This window comes from Lissotriton vulgaris, chromosome 12 (genome assembly GCF_964263255.1).
Source record: "Lissotriton vulgaris chromosome 12, aLisVul1.2, whole genome shotgun sequence".
Classification (NCBI taxonomy): domain Eukaryota; kingdom Metazoa; phylum Chordata; class Amphibia; order Caudata; family Salamandridae; genus Lissotriton; species Lissotriton vulgaris.
Genome location: NC_141700.1, coordinates 585,769,970 through 585,789,552, shown reverse-complemented (window position 1 = coordinate 585,789,552; position 19,583 = coordinate 585,769,970).

The window sequence follows — 19,583 nt, the reverse complement described above, 5'->3', positions numbered from 1 at the left end:
TAAAGATGGCAAGAGTCTTTGTCTCCCTGTAGCATGGATGGCACTGTGCTAATATATATATATATATATATATATATATATATATATATATATATATATATATATATATATATATATATATATATATATATATATATATATATATATATATATATATATATATATATATATATATATATATATATATATATATATATATATATATATATATATATATATATTCACTGAAAAAACCATAGCTTTCAGCCACGTTATAGTTAAAAATTAGCATTTAAAAAACCTTGGAAATTCACTGAAAAATCATGGGTTTCACATATGTTATAGTTAGCTGGACATTTCACTTATACAAAACCATTGAAATTCCCCCGTTATAGTTAACTATAACTCGCGCGCCCGCAATGCACTGCTGATGACGTCACATATTACTTCACTCATGACATGGTCACTGACATCACTCATGACATCACTGATGACATCTCAAATGACATCACTGATGACATCACTGATGACATCATCCAGTGAATGTGTGTATTTCTAAACTTTGGAACTACCTAGAGGTTTCTGCTTCTTTTTTGCATAATGTAGGCTGCACTCTAACCCTGAAAGGGTATTGCTTTGACTTATACTGGGTGCTCCCTTGTGTCTGAACAAAGCTAAACATCTCTGAAGAGCAATAATGATAGCGAACCAAATGTCAAGGGATGCTTTCATTCATTCCAGGTTGGCTTGGATGTTTTATTTTATCAATTCAAATCCGTAATACTCAGCCTGAAGTGGTGAAAAGTTTTTGTCATTTTACAGCTCAGCATGGATGGCCCTGTGCTAATCCTATGCTTAAAGACTTCTCTTTAAAGATGGCAAGAGTCTTTGTCTCCCTGTAGCATGGATGGCACTGTGCTAATATATATATATATATATATATATATATATATATATATATATATATATATATATATATATATATATATATATATATTCACTGAAAAAACCATAGCTTTCAGCCACGTTATAGTTAAAAATTAGCATTTAAAAAACCTTGGAAATTCACTGAAAAATCATGGGTTTCACATATGTTATAGTTAGCTGGACATTTCACTTATACAAAACCATTGAAATTCCCCCGTTATAGTTAACTATAACTCGCGCGCCCGCAATGCACTGCTGATGACGTCACATATTACTTCACTCATGACATGGTCACTGACATCACTCATGACATCACTGATGACATCTCAAATGACATCACTGATGACATCACTGATGACATCATCCAGTGAATGTGTGTATTTCTGAAAAATAAGTATGTTTTATATATGTATATTTAAAGGTCGATGGAAGAATAAATGTGTAAATAAGTGTCTAAATGGACGTTTTTATTTTGTAAAAATGATTGTATAACTGATTTATTAAGTGTATCTTAGTGAATACATGTATTCGCGAGCAATGTTTAAATACGTAAATATCTGTATCAGTGTCTCACTTTGTGTATAAGTGGCTGCATGGGTTGGTGATAGCTACATGAGTGTCGATATGGATTATTGGTTGGTTTTTAGAGTATCAGCATGAGTGTCTGTATGGTTTGGTGGGGGGTATTACTCACCGCATAGATGCATGACAGTGCGACTCACTGTTTGTATGTGTTTTGAAGACAACATGTGTGCTGGACTGTATGGGTGGATGAGTGTGTTTAAGGGTGTGTTAGTGAGTGAATCACTGTCTCAATAGTATCTTCATGAGTAACTTCATATATTTTAAACTAGTATATGTGAGTATTGATTTATATAAGTGATGTATATAAGTGAGTATATGTGAGAGCTAGAGATTGTAAGAGTTCCCATGTAAATAAGCATGTGTTTCTATAAGTGATTGTTTAAGAGAGTAAGTATGTGTACGAATCTATAGAAGTAAGTGTAGTGGTGGGTGTATAGCTGTATATGCAAGTAAATGGATGTTGGATAGTTTATTTGCATGTGTGAGTTTGTGTGTGAGTAACTCATTTGAGATGTCATCAGTGATGTCATCAGTGATGTCACTGACCATGTCATGAATGATGTAATATGTGACATCATCAGCAGTGGATTGCGGGTGCGCAATGTTATAGTGAGTCCAACTAACTATAACGTGGGAATTTCAATGATTTTATATGAGTAAAATGTCCAGCTAACTATAACTGGTGTTAGACCTATGGTTTTTTCAGTGAATTTAAAAGGTTTTTTAAATGCTAATTCCTAACTATAACGAGTGTTAAACCTTTGGTTTTTTTAGTGAATTTCAAAGGTTTTTTAAATGCTAATTCCTAACTATAACGAGTGTTAAGCCTATGGTGTTTTCAGTGAACTTCAAAGGTTTTTTAAAAGCTAAATCCTTACTATAACGAGTTTGTAACCTACGATTTTTAAAGTGAATTATAATTTTTTTAATAGTTGTTCTGTTTAACTATTAATTATAATATTTTTTATAACATTTTTATTTTTAACTTTTTTCTAAAATATATTTTTCAATGTATTTTTCCTGTTTTTTTTTTTTTTACCATTTTACCTCAGAGCGCTCTGGGTGGGCGCACCGGTAAACGCACCCATAGCCCACCCGAGAGCGCTATTCCTGCGCACGAAAAAACAATATAATTATGTATTTAAATTAAATAATAATGCAAGACATTCAGTGGCATACTCATAAAAGTACTAATTTTGTTTTTTAATAACCGAATTTCACCTTTAAACGCATTTCTGAAAATCTAACAAAGAGTCATTCAGGCGCGTAAGCGCCCCTGGAAGAGCCTACATGCGTGCCGCGATAGCGCCCCCGGAAACGCCTACGTACGTGCCTCATAATCGCCCCCGGAAGCGCTCCGGAGCGCGTAGCGTAAGCGCGTCAAGTCATGTGACCTTAAAATAACACTTTTCATTGGTTGTTAACAGTTTTTTTTACAACTAATGAAAACCCCACCCATTTCCTTCACTACCTCTTTCACTTTGGAGAGAACAAGACCTATTCCTTTCTTCTCTTAAATTGTTTGCAAAGAATGGCTGCAAGACCACCAAGCAGCAGTGATTACTCTGATGACTTTCTCCAGGAAGAACCACCTCAGCCAAAAGTGAAGCAGCACTTCATCGGGAATTTTTTTAGCATTCCAGAAGGGGAGAAGAAGGTGAATGCTCCTAAAGTGGAATGTAAGATCTGCAACACTATTCTGTCTTGTGGTGACCCCAGGAAAAAATACAGGTTTGGGAACTCCACAATAATCAGGCATGTCAAAGGAAGGCTCCCCCAAAACTATGCCCGGAAGAGTGTCAGGGACCTGGCACGGAATGCACCTGGGGATGGCGCCTCGACTTCCACCGGAGGAGCAACATCATCGGGGAGAGGAAGAGCAGTCGAGCTGATACCAAATATTCAGCCTGTTTTTAATAACATTACCATTAGGTGTAAGCAGTGTGACAAACTGCTTTGTTATGGAGAACAGAGTATCCGACTAATTGTTCGAAAAAGAGAAGAACATCGCTGCCCTCCTCAGCCCTAATTTTTCCCCTTTTTTTGCTCCTGTTGAGCATTTTGGCATTCCCTAGTTTTTTTTTTGTTTTGAAAAAAAAAAAAAAAATTAAAAACGTTCGGAGAAAGTAAAAAAAAAAAAAAGAAAAAAACAGTTCTTTTTAGAACTACCTCCAATTCTCCAAAAGGAGCTATATTCTTTATATATTGTAAAGGAGTGAGTGAAGTGGTGAGCTCAGGGTGGGCGTACCGGTGAGCGTACATGTGAACGCACCCAGCGCTTACCCTGCGAAAATTGCAAAAAAAAAAGGTTTTTACCCTTCAGGATCCTTCTAGGCCCCCCTCAGAAAACCTAGGGGGTCAGGGGGTGTGTACCCTGCCCCCTTTTAATCATTTCCCCCTTTATATTTTCACCTCTTGTGTCTCGATTCTACCGAGACACAAGATGGCGGACTCTCCGGACTGTTTAGAATGTCGACAGTCAATCAGATTTCCGCTCGCGTGCTCCCGGAGCACGCCGGGTGTGCTCCCCGATACGCGTACCGGTGATCGCTCGGAGCGCACCTATCCTATAGATATATATGTGTTTTTGAAGTTACTTATAAAAAAAAACACTGGAGCAAATTTCACCAAATATAGCAAAGGCACATCTGCGTACCAGTCCCTACAATTTTGCAAAGTTTGGCGTAATTCCGTTCATCGGTTCAGGCTGTAGCCTTGTCAATTCGTCCTATGGAAATTAACATGGGGAAAACACGTTTTGGGAACCCCTTTTTTCTCAGCCCCCACTTCTGGAATCCCCCCGAAACTTTCAGGGAAGGGGCGGAGCGGAGCTGGCCTAAAATGTGGAAAATTACATGCAAATTCCTCAACCAGAGCCAAAGTTATTCGCATAGAATGTTGCGGATTTCCTATGGTAGCTAGGTCCTAACTATAACTACCTACTGGCGACCGCCAGTAGGTAATTATATATATTATTATTATTATTATTATTGAATTTTGTACCACGCACGGTTACCATGGGGCATCCCAGCGCTTATAGAAACCAAGAGCAGGCTACTAATAGAAAACAGAGAAGCTACAGTTATTCTGGGAACAGATACGTTTTCAGATGTTTCCAGAATCTGAGAAGGTTTGGTTCGGACCGCAGCGAGAATGGGAGGGAGTTCCAGGCGAGCGCTGTATGGATAGAAAAACTCCTGCCCCCTGAGCGGGCTCTCCTGATTCTCTTAGTCTGAAGGAAATGTTTATTGTCAGAGCGTAAGGCTCTTGTAGACTTATAGGGGCGAATCATGTCCTTCAGAATAGCTGGTCCTTTCCCCTGTATGCTCTTGTGGGCGATGCACAGGGCCTTAAAGGTAACTCTCTCTTTAACAGGGAGCCAATGGAGTGCTTTTAAAGCAGGCCTGGCTGACTGCCTGGCCGGAACATTCCGCAGCAACCTTGCTGCTGCGTTCTGCACTTGTTGCAGGATCTTAAACGTTGACTCTGGTGCTCCAAGAAAGAGCGCGTTACTGTAGTCCAGGCGTGAGATGATTAATCCTTGGACTAACAGCTTCCGGGAGAGTTCTGGTAACAGGGGGAGAACCTTACGGGCCGACCGGAGCATTCCATAACAAACGCCAGCGATCTTCTTGGCGTGTGTCCTAAAGGACAAGTCCGGCTCATGCCAGACCCCCAGGCTCTTGATCTCTTTTTTTGGGTCAGGCGGGGTGCCCATGCAGTTGGGCCAGCTGCTTGGCGAGAGGGCAAAACTTGAATGGCCCAAGATCATCAGCTCAGTTTTTGAGCCATTCAGTTTGAGCGATGACCTGGACATCCAATCAAACACATCTCTCAAGCAAGCATGGAGTGTCTCAGGCTGTTTCTCCAGCTGTGTAAGATTCACCACTAGCTGGGTGTCATCCGCGTAGCTTATGGTCTTAAAGCCAAACGGAGACACCACACCCTCCAGGGGTGCCATATACACGTTAAATAACGTGGGGCTAAGGGATGAGCCCTGTGGCACCCCGCAGTGGAGTGGGAGGGGAGGGGATTTTGCATTTCCTTCCCAAACCTCGAAGGTACGCCCCTCCAAAAAGGAGGCCAACCATTCCAGGGCCAATCCTGTGACACCCGACTCAGCTAGACGTTGTATCAGCACCCCATGGTTGACGGTATCGAAGGCCGCACTGAGGTCCAGGAGGATCACTGCCACTGATTCCCCTGCATCCAAAGTGTTTCTGGCATCCTCTACCACTGCTAGCAGAGCCGTGTCCGTACCATGGCCTGGTCGAAATCCCGTCTGGGAGTCCCTCAACCGGCCATTCTCCTCAAGAAAGTTTGATAACCGATGGTTCGCCATCCTCTCGGCAATCTTACTCACTCCTGGTAGTAAGGAGATGGGCCTGAAATTGGCCAAGTTCTGCGGGTCCAAGCCCGGCTTCTTCAGAAGCGCTTTGACAACCGCACTTTTCCAGTCAGGCGGCACTGTCCCCTGAGTGAACGAGAGATTGATCAGATCGGTCAGGGGCTCTCCTATCGCCAGGGCGGCCTGCTTAAGGTACCGCATCGGGACAGGGTCCCGAGGTGAGCCACTGTTCATGCTCCCGAGGACCTTCAGTACTTCACCTGTAGATACAGGGCCAAATGACGTCAGTCGATTTTCCGACATGCTGAAGTCCTCAGAAGGGGGCGATGTTCCCAAGACCGAGGGGAGAGAACTAATAATAATGTCGATTTTGTTTTTGAAGTAGGTGGCTAATTCCAGACATTTTTCCTGTGGTCTATCATAGACAGGAGTAGGCTCAGGTGGTTTAAGAAGCTCCTTCATCACTAAGAAAGCTTCCCTGGATGAGGACGCAGCATGGTTTACTCTCTCCCCATAGAAGGAGGCCTTAGCAGTACGTATAGCACGTTTGTATATTCTAAGTTCGATGCGATATTTTTCCTTGCTATCTATCTCCGGGCACCTTCTCCATAATCTCTCCGCGCGTTTGCAGTTCTGTCTCAGGGTTCTGAGCTCTGGGGTATACCAAGGGGCAGACCCCATTCTCTTGTCCCTAATAAGCATCTTCTTGAGGGGAAGCACATGGTCCAGTGCATTGGTCAACCAGTTCCTCACTATAACATCTGCAGTCACCGGGCCACAGCCCTTCTCAGGCTGAGTGTCCTCCAGACGGGCATTCCAAGTGTCTACCGGGAGCCTTGACCATGCCCTATCTATTCTAAATTCCCTGAGTGGGAGCGTGTCATCACACTTAATCTCCCAGTTAGCCATGATCAGTGAGTGGTCAGACCGAGGAAGAGCAAGGGGAGGCATGGCGGATATACCCGTCATGTTCGAAAAGATGGGGTCAAGAAGATGACCTTTGACATGGGTGGCCCCAGTATTTATCAGTTTCATCTGCAGGGCGCTCAGCTCGCTCGACACATTAGTAGCCCTAGGGTCAATTTCTTCATCGAAATGGCAATTGAGATCTCCTAGCAAGATGAAGTTGGATGCGGCCGCAGCCAACAGAGTAGTAGCTTCCATTAGTGACGATGTAAAATCACCCATGTTTCCAGGGGGCCGGTAGACTAGGAGGCCTGTCAACGTGTAGGTAGGGGAAAATTGAAGCGAGAATTGTATATATATATTAAAAAAAATATATATTTATATATATTCACTGAAAAATCAATAGGTTTCAGGGGCGTTATAGTTAGTTGGACATTTCAGTCGTACAAAACAAGTGAAATTCCCCCGTTATAGTTAGTTCAGCTAACTATAACGCGCAGGTCTGCAATACACTGCTGATGACGTCATATATTACATCACTCATGACATGGTCAGTGACATCACTTATGACATCACTGATGACATCTCAAATGACTTCACTGATGACATCACTGATGACATCATCCAGTGAATGTTTGCTTTTGTGAAAACTAAATATGTTTTATATATGTATATCTCAAGGTCGATGGAAGAATAAATGGGTATATAAGTGTCTAAATGGATGATTTTCTTTTTGTAAAAGTGATTGTATAACTGACTGATTAAGTGTATCTTAGTGAATACATGGGTTAATGAGTAGTGTTTAAATATGTAAATCTCTGTATCAGTCTCTCACTTTTGTGTATAAGTGGCTGCATGGGTTGGTGAGTAGCTATATGAGTGTCTATATGGGGTATTAGTTGATATTTTGAGTATCAGTATGAGTGTCTGAGTGTCTGTATGGTTCGGTGAGGGTATAACTTAGTGCAAAGATGCATTAATGAGTGACTCACTGTTTATATGTGTTAAAGACAGCATGTGTGCAGGACTGTATGGGTGGACGAGGGTGTGTTGGTGAGTGAATGACTATCTCAATAGTGTCTTTATGAGTAACTATATATGTTTTAAACTCGTATATGTGAGAATTGGTGTATATAAATGAGTATATGTGAGAGTGAGAGATTGGAAGAGTTCCTGTATAAATAAGTATGTGTTTCTATAAGTGAGTGTTTAAGAGAGTAAGTATGTGTAAGGTTCTGTAGAAGTAAGTGTGGTGGTGTGTGTACAATTGTATATGCAAGTAAATAGATGTTTGATACTTTGTTTGCATGTGTGACTATGTGTGTGAGTAACTCCAAGCATGAGTGGCGGTGTGTAACAGTATGTTTAGGTGTATGAGTACATATGATGAGTGAGTACATATATGACTGACTGTATAGGACTGTTGGTAAATGACTGGATATGTGCGTAGATCTTGGAATTACAGAACGGGATTGTTGTAACTGGTATTGGTATGTCCATTGTTCTGAAAATGTTAGTTTGTATTTTTGGGTGTGTGTATCAAAGGTTATATTAGGGCGAGAGGAGGTCTGCCATTCTATCACAAGGATGGTGTCATCAGTGATGTCATCAGTGATGTCATTTGAGATGTCATCAGTGATGTCATGAGTGACGTCACTGCCCATGTCATGAGTGATGTAATATGTGACGTCATCAGCAGTGCATTGCAGGCGCGCAATTTATAGTTAGCTGAACTAACTATAACGGAGGAATTTAGCTGGTTTTGTATGAGTGAAATATCCAACTAACTATAACGCCCCTGAAACCTATGGTTTTTTAAGTGAATTCTAAGGTTTTTTTAATGCTAATTTCTAACTATAACGTGCCTGAAAACTATGATTTATTCAGTGAATTTCAAAGTTTTTTTAATGCTAATTTCTAACTATAACATGTCTGAAACCTATGGTTTTTTAAGTGAATTCCAAAGGTTTTTTAATTGCTAATTTCAAACTACAAGATGCCTGAAACCTATGGTTTTTTAAGTGAATTTCTAAGGTTTTTTAAGTGCTAGTTTCTAACTATGCCTACAGAGGTAGGACATGTGAAGAAAGAAGAAAAGACACACAGAATGAAGCAAAAGAAATGCAGAAAGAAGCGACAGAAACCCACAAAGACGAAGAAAAGTGTAGGAAGAAGCAAGACATGTGCAGAAACAACCAACAGAGGAGCAGGAAGAGGCCTTGTTGCAAAATCATCCTGTGCCCACAACTTTTTCAGACCAATACTGGTTGTAACTGACTAACCAGGCCTAGAGCCAGTTCTATTCTATAAGATACTTAGAATACAGTGAAAACACCTACATACATTAGGTAACACTATGCGTTGGGGTACCCCTGTGATTAGCTTGACCTAATCTGTAAGGCCCTATTACATAATAGGGCAGGGGGATTAAAACTACCTCTAAGTCATAGGTGCAGAAATATGCTACTTTAATTAGTAGTCGCGTTTGCAGAGTGGTGAAGAAAGGGTGCTGGGCGTCCAACCAAATGCTCCGGAATTCTGCTGCATAGGTCTTACAGGAGGTACAAGGAGGTATTCTTAGCCCCCAAACTCCCTCAGGACTGAATTGGACTTCATCCACCATCCTGTGGTCTGCCACGAGGCACAATTGCAGAGTGGTAGAGAAAGGAGGCCATGGCCTCCGAAGACGTTTTAGCATTCTCACTGTGTGGGACTTACTGGAGGTAACAAGAGGGGTAGTTGGCCTCCGAGGACATCCTTGGGGGCCAACTTCCCAAACTATTACCTCCAGTCAGTCCCACACAGCAGCATTGGTAAGTACTCGTACCAGGCCATGCCCACTATGCCCACCATTCCAAAAATGCACTCCCTGGCACACTCTTGAATGGGGATTAAAGTCCCCTTCACTGCTAGGGGTCCTTTAGGGGCCAACTAGCCTACCTTTTACCTCCAGTAAGCCCCATGCAATGGGATTTTGAGAGGTAGACAAAGGTCATGCCCCCTTTCTCCACCACTCTGCAAATGCACCCTGTGGCGTGTTTTAAGTTGGGGGATTAAGTCCCCTTGAATCCTGAAGGTCCCTGGGGTTCAACTAGCCCACCAGGTACTTCCAGTAAGCGCCACAGAGCTGCGTTGCAGAGAGGTGTAAAAAGGGGTGTGGCCTGGACCAGCTCTCTGCAATGCAGGCCTCTGGCACTTATTGGAGGTACCTGGTGGGCTAGTTGGCCCCCAGGGGCCCTCAGGATTGAAGGGGAATTAATTCCCCAATTTATAACGCGCCACAGGGCTTGTTTGCACACACGTCACCTCAGGCCCCGCCCCTTCCCTTCACCACTGTGCAAACGCGCCCCGTGGCGTGTTTTAAGTTGGGGGATTAAGTCCCCTTGAATCCTGAGGGTCCCTCAAGTCCAACTAGCCCACCAGGTACCTCCAGTAAGCGCCAGAGAACTGCGTTGGAGAGAGGTATAAAAAGGGGCATGGCCTGGGCCACTTCTCTGCAACGCAGGTCTGTGGCGCTTACTGGAGGCACCTGGTGGGCTAGTTGGCCCCTAGGCACCCTCAGGATTGAAGGGGAATTAATTCCCCAACTTAAAACGCCCACAGGGCATGTTTGCATACATGTCACCTCAGGCCCGTCCCCTCCCTTCACCACTGTGCAAACGTGCCCCATGGCACATTTTAAGTTGGGGGATAAAGTCCCCTTGAATCCTGAGGGTCCCTGGGGTCCAACTAGCCCACCAGGTACCTCCAGTAAATGCCACAGAGCTGCGTTGCAGAGTGGTGTAAAAAGGGGCATGGCCTGGATCACCTCTCTGCAACGCAGCTCTGTGGCGCTTACTAGAGGTACCTGGTGGGCTAGTTGGCCCCCAGGGACCCCCAGTATTGAAGGGGAATTAATTCCCCATTGTAAAACTCGTCACAGGGCGCGCTTGCAGAGTGTTGCTGGGAGGGGGTGGGGCCTCTGGCACCATCATGGTGTTTTGTATTCTTTTTTTTTTAGATCGGGGGGCTGCGTGGCACCCCTTCTTTTTACTTTGTTTGGACCCTGGGGACCCCATCCCCCAGGGCTTTACCCCATTAAAAAAATTATAATCATAATTTGAACGGGAAGGGGGCCGTGTGGCCAATTCCAGTCACGGGGAGCCCATCCTCCAGGGCAAGGCCACATAAATATGTATTTTTATATGGAGGGGGCTGCATGGCCCCCCTCCAGAGGCCTCTATAGGCCCCAGGGACCCCTTCCCCCATGGTCGGCCTTTAATTTTTTTAATTATTTATTTATTTTTGGGAGGGGGCTGCGTGCCCCCCCTCCCTGGCCGCTTCTAGCCCCAGGGACCACATCCCCTGTGGCTGGCCCTCTCCGTTGGGGACTTTGGGGGGAGCCCCAATGCTAAGTATGGGCAAAATTTATGAATTCGCGGTCCGAGAATTCGTGCAAAAGCTAATTCGCGGTCCGCATAATCCGCAAATTTTGCGTAATTTTTTTGGCGTGTTCACAGGGCTTTTTGCGTGTTTGTGGGCCTCTTGCAGCGCACTGACCGCGGAGTTACCCATGCGGTCGTACATGGGCGCGGCCATCTTGTCCGCGTTGCTTATTTCCATTTCCGGGCGCAGTTGCATGCTTGCGTTGTGTGTGGGGCGCAATTGCATGGTCGCGTGCGTTTTTGCGTGCTCGCGGGGGAAATATCGCGCAAACTTACCTCTACGGGCGCGGCCATCTTGTTTTTCATTTATTGCTATGGTTCTGGGCATGGTTTTTTTAATACTTCCCTAATCTTTGTAATCCTTTGTTTCTTTAACCTTTATTTTAATCCTTTTTGCTTATTATCTATCTCTCTATTTTTCTACCTCTATATTTTGTGTTTTTTTCTACTTTTGCATACTTTAAAGCTACTTTTTTTTAACTCTTTTCTTTTCTTTACTTTTTTCCTACTTTTTTTTTCCAGCTGTCCAGGACCATGGCAAAGGGAGCCGCTATGTCAGGAAGCCGAGAGATCTTTCCCCACCGCTGGAGATTTCAAAAAATGAGAGAAAAACTAATAAATTCAATTTGAATCAATTTGAAGCCATTTTACTTATTTTGGGCAGGATGAATTATTACAGTGATCTATGTACTAGTAATGCATTATGATGGATTCACTGTTTATATTTAGGATTATGTCTAAAAATGGAAGTCTGTTTTTAGTGTTTATAGTTTATTGCATGTGTTTATTTAGATCAATGTTACACCACTAACAACACTTGTGACCAAGAGATGTGATCTCGAAACGCGTTGAGTGGAATTGCCGTTTTGCTAAAACAAATTACTGCTTTACCACATAAGAGTTCGTGGTTGCTGTTTTTTTCGGGTGTGAATCCCCGTGAAAGTGCCGTAGTGTTTTTGGATAATTGTGAGGCTCGCCCCCTTTACCTACCACGAGCCGCCGTCGATTGTCGCAGGGACATGGCGTTCTCGGCGGCTGCCAAGAGTGACTGTATGGACATATATATATATATATATAAAATAGATTTAAACTTACAGAAACACATAGTCACTGGATGATGTCATCAGAGTTGTCATTTGAGATGTCATCAGTGATGTCATCAGTGAAGTCACTGACCATGTAATGAATGATGGCAGGGGCATGAGTTATCGTTAGCTCAACTAACTATTATGGCGAATTTCTCTGGTTTTGTACTAGTTAAATGTCCAACTAACTATAACATCCCTGAAACCTACGGTTTTTTTCAGTGAATTTCAAAGGTTTTTTAAAGGCTAATTCTAACTATAACGTCTATGAAACCTATGGTTTTTTAGTGAATTTAAAAGATTTTTTAAATGCTAATTTCTAACTATAACGTCCCTGAAACCTATGGTTTTTTTCAGTGAATTTCCAAGGTTTTTTAAAATGCTAATTTCTATCTATAACATCCCTGAAACCTGCGATTTTTTCAGTGAATTCCTAAGGCTTTTTAAATGCTACTTTGTAACTATAACATCCCTAAAACCTGTGTTTTTTTCAGTGAATTTCTAAGGTTTTTTTAAATGCTAATTTCTATCAATAACATCCCTGAAACCTGTGATTTTTTTCAGTGAAATCCTAAGGCTTTTTAAAAGCTACTTTGTAACTATTCCAGCCCTGAAGCCTGTGTTTTTGTCAGTGAATTTCTAAGGTATTTTTAATGCTAATTTCTAACTACAGCTACATAGGTAAGACATTTGCAAAAAGAGAAAGAAAGGCACAAAAAAGCAAGAGAAGTGCAAAAAGAAGTAAGAGAAGTACAGAAAACGGCAAGAAAAGTGCAGAACAAAGCAAAAGAGGTGTAAGAAGAGGACAGAGGGTGCAGAAAGGAGCAGGAGAAGGGTGGAAAAAGCAAGAGAGGCACAGAAAGAAGCAAGAGAGTTGCAAAAAAGAAGAGAATAAGGTACAGAAAGAGGAGGAAAGGCACAGAAAGAGGCAAGTGAGGTACAGAAAGAGGTGAGAGAGGTACAGCAAGAGACAAGAGAGGTGCAGAAAGATGCAAGAGAGGTACAGAAAGAAGCAAGAGAGGTAAAGATAGAAGAGAGGTACAGAAGAGGCAAGAGAGGTACAGAAAGAGACAAGAGAGGTGCAGAAAGATGCAAGAGTGGTAGAGGAAGGTGCAAGAGAGGTGTATAAAGAGGCAAGTGTGGTACAGAAAGAGACAAGAGATATAAAGAAAGAGGCAAAAAGAGAGTTGCAGAAAGAGGCAAGAGAGGTGCAAAAGAGGCAAGCGAGGTACAGATAGAAGAGAGTAAGCTGCAGAATGAGGGAAGAGAGGTACAGAAAGAGGCAAGAGAATTGCAGAGAGAGTGAGCTGCAGAAAGAGGCAAGAGAAGTGCAGAAAGAGGCATGATAGGTGCAGAGCGAGGCAAGAGAGGTACAGAAAGAAGAAAGTGAGCGGCAGAATGAGGGAAGAGAGCTGAAGAAAGAGGCAAGAGAAGTGCAGAAAGAAGAGAGTGAGCTACAGAAAGAGGCAAGAGAGGTACAGAAGGAGGCAAGAGAAGTGCAGAAAGATGCATGATAGGTGCATAACGAGGCAAGAGAGGTGCAGAAAGAAGAGAGTGAGCTGCAGAATGAGGGAAGAGAGGTGAAGAAAGAGGCAAGAGAGGTGCAGAAAGAAGAGAGTGAGCTACAGAAAGAGGCAAGAGATGTTCAGAAAGAGACAAGAGACAACTAGATTGCTAACATTCTATATTTATTACAAAAGTGTGGCACGCCTGATGTCATTTTGATGTAATCAAAACTGTAATCCCTAAAGGATTTGCTTTAGAAATTATAGAAATGGGAGGGTCTTATTTTCATAGAAATTATGGTTAGTGCTCTAAAAAAATAAAATGAGGACATATATTCTGAGTTGTCAAATAGCAACAAAGCACTTTTAAATTATTTGTTATCTTTATGTTTTTTTATCCAGTTGACCACTTGATTAAATATTATGCTTAGGGGAGAGAATGTCGTGTTACCTCCAGAGCTGCAGACTTTGCAACTGGGAACCAAGTTGGAGTTTCTGCTTCAGATCGACATTCTGTGATTCTGGTCAAATCACATAATCTCCCAATGCCTACAATCAAAATGAGTTTGTCCTTGTATGATGTAACCAATGCTCGTGTAAAGCACTCCAATATATGACCAGCCTTAACTGTATAAAACTCCAAAGAAAAAAAGGATAAAAAGTGTTTTCCACACTTCTGTCATTGGGCTATACATGGGCTACATCTAGGTGATATTTGTGCTACATTAGGGCTCCTTTTTCTCTGGTGGCCATCTTGGGAGACTTCAATTAAATTCATTAAACTTTATTCAACCTGATTTAGAAACATAGATCATGAAAGTGTACATAAAAACAGTAAATTCTCTTTTTTAAAACAATACAGTGAGAATTAATTAAAACTAGTAGGTAAAAACAGGTGTTACAAAGCCTGGTTCAGAGCAACTTAAGGTTAGCAGAATAGTAAAGTTGAATGTTTTGCAAGATCAGTCTCATGTGTTTCGTGCAATACACGCAATAAGGGTCCAAGTAAGATACAAGGTTCCAATACCTGACTAGTCTGCACTATATAAAACTGCAAAAAACCAAAAAATAAAATGTGTTTTGCACACTTTTGACATTGGGTGATATGTGGGCTACATCTGAGTGATATTTGTGCTACATTTGGACTCATTTTACTCTGGTGGCCATCTTGGGAGACTTGTTTGTTATGAAGTTTCCTAATTTCCTCATTTACTGCAGTCTCCTCAGTAGTAGGAAATGCTTTCAGTTTTTTACATTCAGATGTGTCACACATTTACCATAAATTCAGAATGTTAGTACTCTAGTTGCTAATTAGATCACTGTAGTAAAGCTACTGCTCACCAGGGAGTTAACTGTAAGTCTTGTGCTGGCATTGAAAGGCATTGTTTCAGTCTGCATGTCAGAATTGTCTAATGAAATATAAGAGGATTTGAGACCTCACTTAAAACATGCCCTAATATTTCTTTCTGCAGCACTACCATAATTTCTAGGGCAAAATTAACCCCCTCATTTTGCTCCTTTTTAAATTAAATGTTTTAAGTGTTACCAGTTCATTCCAATCAAGATGGCTTCAGGTGTGCCATCATTTTGTCATAAAGAAGACTATTAGAGCTTTAGTTGTTCTGTAGAACACTCTGGGAAGCTGCAGTGGAACACAAAGGAATCAACTGAAAGGCTGGCCCTGTTGAAATATAACAGAAAGATATTTGAGATCTCACTTAAAACATGTCCTAATTTTTCTTTCTACAGCACTAACCATAATTTCTATGACAAAATGAACCGCATCACTTTGTTCATTTTTTAAATTAAATGTTTTATGTGTTACCAGTTTATTCCAATCAAGATGGCTTCAGGTGTCCCATACTTTTGTCATAGGTAAGGCTGTTAGTGCTCTAGTTGCTCTTTAAAACACTCTGGAAAGCTGCAGTAGAGCACAAAGGAATCAGCTGACAGGCTCTGCCCTTGTTGGATGTGCATGTTGTACTAAAAATGTCAGACTTCATTCTCACATGACTGAGAAAGATAATGTGAATTTACAGAAAATATGTTCTCCTTTTAGCTACTGGAGCGCCTTCCAAACATCTATGGGACAAGCATGAGAAAATTGTTTTCTCTCAAACGTGATTCATGATATCCCAGCAGAAGGTTTTTCACAGGGTAAAATCCCCTTAGAACACACCACAATTCCTATTCCTAAAATGAGTATGGTACAATCAACAAATGAATTCTAATGTAAATAAAATCTGTTACCACCCTTTATAGTTCACCTGTTGGTGACCCTCAAAATCTTCTATTCACTACAATGCATTTCAAAGGGGTGCTATCATGTATGTTGGTCCCAAGATGGCTGCCAGCAAGTCCATGATGAAGTGCTTCCAGCCAATCAGATCTCACAATGAGATATGTGGTTATGCTCTGCCCAGATATCAATATTTGTTTATTTTTTAATTTCTTTGAAAATACAGAACAGATTTACACCATTTTTAAAAAAGGTTGCTTTCTGAGTCAAGAGCTACCTTTTTGCCAAATTCGGTGTAATTCCGTTCAGCAGTTCGGGCTGTAGCAGTATCTAAAGTTTCCTATGGAAATTAACATGGGGAAAATGCATTTTGGGACCCCCCTTTTTTCTCGGCCCCCACTTGACGAATCACCCCGAAACTTTCAAGACAGGAGTTGACCAGAGCACCCATTAGTTTTGAAAATTTCTCAAACATTTGTCAAACGTCGCCAAAGATATTGGCTTTTTGAATAGAAACAAGGTCCTAACTATAACTACCTACTGGCGACTGCAATACATGGAGCCCTCCTAGCAGTATCTTTCACAATTTGGTCTAATTGCTGCAAGGGGAGAGAGGAGGCAATACGTATTACCTGAAAAGGGATCCACAAAAGGCATTTAAATACTCTTCAGGGCACTTGAACTGGGGTGTGGCCCGTGTCCCTACAGTTGTAGCATCACTGGATGTTTGGAGTGTGTCTATCACTGTATAGACCCCCAACCGGACTGCATCTACCAGCATGCATCTGCTCAGGAGAGAAAGTGCGTGAGGACAGTACACCTTTAACTGGAGGAGGGGCGTAACAGCACTTAACCAGGGACAGACTTCACATCACCTGAACCCTGTGAGACCCCCTGAAGAAGAATTGAGCCTGTGAAATCAGGCACTGATGAAAGCCAATGAAGGCTGAAACGTATATGCCAATGTTTTTCATGGACTGCTATCACCGCGCAAGTTACCATCATTAAAGACTTTCAAAAGATCCCAGAGGTGTTGTGCCCTTTCTTCATTTGAGAGCAGGCGTTGGTTCAATATATATATATATATATATATATTCTTCACCAAAATGCCCTGCAGTATCTCCAAGAGCACACACCAGCGTTCCGCCCATCGGCATCAAGGTTATGCCCCGTTGAATTGCTGGCGCATTGCATTCATTCCGCCGACGCGTTTCAGGGCCACACTGCCCCTTCCTCATGGGCTGCAAGAACAACACTGGAGAAACGCACATACATTAGCATTTCCGGTTTTATTTTTCAAACCCCTCAATAGGCGTGCGCTGTTTCCTCGCCCCTTGAAGCATTATGGGATTTGAAGTCCTCAATGTGCGCTAATAATTATTTGCTTTCAGTAAGTTCCAATGTTGTTCACGAATGATGCTCCATTACAAACCTTCAGTAGGCTGCGTTCGCATTCAATCAGGGTCATTAGAACAGGAGCGCTGTGCTTTGAAGTCTCGCACTCGTTGCAAACTTCAGCCTCCGCTTGTGGAAAATGTCTTTGAGTTCCCCACAGGGAGTGGTGCATCTCAGCACGGCCAGGCTGCCGTGTCAATATAGTCTTCACCAAAATGCCCTGTAGCATCTCCAAGAGCACACACCAGCGTTCCGCCCATCGGCATCAAGGTTATGCCCCGTTGAATTGCTGGCGCATTGCATTCATTCCGCCGACGCGTTTCAGGGCCACACTGCCCCTTCCTCATGGGCTGCAAGAACAACACTGGAGAAACGCACATACATTAGCATTTCCGGTTTTATTTTTCAAATCCCTCAATAGGCGTGCGCTGTTTCCTCGCCCCTTGAAGCATTATGGGATTTGAAGTCCTCAATGTGCGCTAATAATTATTTGCTTTCAGTAAGTTCCAATGTTGTTCACGAATGATGCTCCATTACAAACCTTCAGTAGGCTGCGTTCGCATTCAATCAGGGTCATTAGAACAGGAGCGCAGTGCTTTGAAGTCTCGCACTCGTTGCAAACTTCAGCCTCCGCTTGTGGAAAATGTCTTTGAGTTCCCCACAGGGAGTGGTGCATCTCAGCACGGCCAGGCTGCCGTGTCAATATAGTCTTCACCAAAATGCCCTGTAGCATCTCCAAGAGCACACACCAGCGTTCCGCCCATCGGCATCAAGGTTATGCCCCGTTGAATTGCTGGCGCATTGCATTCATTCCGCCGACGCGTTTCAGGGCCACACTGCCCCTTCCTCATGGGCTGCAAGAACAACACTGGAGAAACGCACATACATTAGCATTTCCGGTTTTATTTTTCAAACCCCTCAATAGGCGTGCGCTGTTTCCTCGCCCCTTGAAGCATTATGGGATTTGAAGTCCTCAATGTGCGCTAATAATTATTTGCTTTCAGTAAGTTCCAATGTTGTTCACGAATGATGCTCCATTACAAACCTTCAGTAGGCTGCGTTCGCATTCAATCAGGGTCATTAGAACAGGAGCGCTGTGCTTTGAAGTCTCGCACTCGTTGCAAACTTCAGCCTCCGCTTGTGGAAAATGTCTACATGCCCCAGAACCTGTTGCGAGCCTGACATGCCATTGATGACCTTTGAGGAAGAGGTTAACGCCTCGAAACGCGTCAGGTCAGAGATAATTGCAATCCCAAAATAAAGATGCAAGTTTCCAGAAAGAAAAAAACCAGTGTGGTTTACTCGTCTCCGTGTGCGCTCCTAAAAGCTTTTGGGCAATTTGGTGAACACTATTACACACGGCGCCCTGCCGTGGGGAGCTGCACCATCCGTGTGACTACAAAGGAGGCTGCAGAGATGGAACTGTTCTAAACTCGATGTGCAGCAGAAACGAGTATGGCTAAATATACTTGCACCTGGACTTGGGACCTACTGAAGGAATAAAAAAAGGCTTTATAATTGTGCAGACACGCAAACCTACTGAAGGAAAACAATTGTTCTTATTGGGACTACATGCCCCAGAACCTGTTGCGAGCCTGACATGCCATTGATGACCTTTGAGGAAGAGGTTAACGCCTCGAAACGCGTCAGGTCAGAGATAATTGCAATCCCAAAATAAAGATGCAAGTTTCCAGAAAGAAAAAAACCAGTGTGGTTTACTCGTCTCCGTGTGCGCTCCTAAAAGCTTTTGGGCAATTTGGTGAACACTATTACACACGGCACCCTGCCGTGGGGAGCTGCACCATCCGTGTGACTACAAAGGAGGCTGCAGAGATGGAACTGTTCTAAACTCGATGTGCAGCAGAAACGAGTATGGCTAAATATACTTGCACCTGGACTTGGGACCTACTGAAGGAATAAAAAAAGGCTTTATAATTGTGCAGACACGCAAACCTACTGAAGGAAAACAATTGTTCTTATTGGGACTACATGCCCCAGAACCTGTTGCGAGCCTGACATGCCATTGATGACCTTTGAGGAAGAGGTTAACGCCTCGAAACGCGTCAGGTCAGAGATAATTGCAATCCCAAAATAAAGATGCAAGTTTCCAGAAAGAAAAAAACCAGTGTGGTTTACTCGTCTCCGTGTGCGCTCCTAAAAGCTTTTGGGCAATTTGGTGAACACTATTAC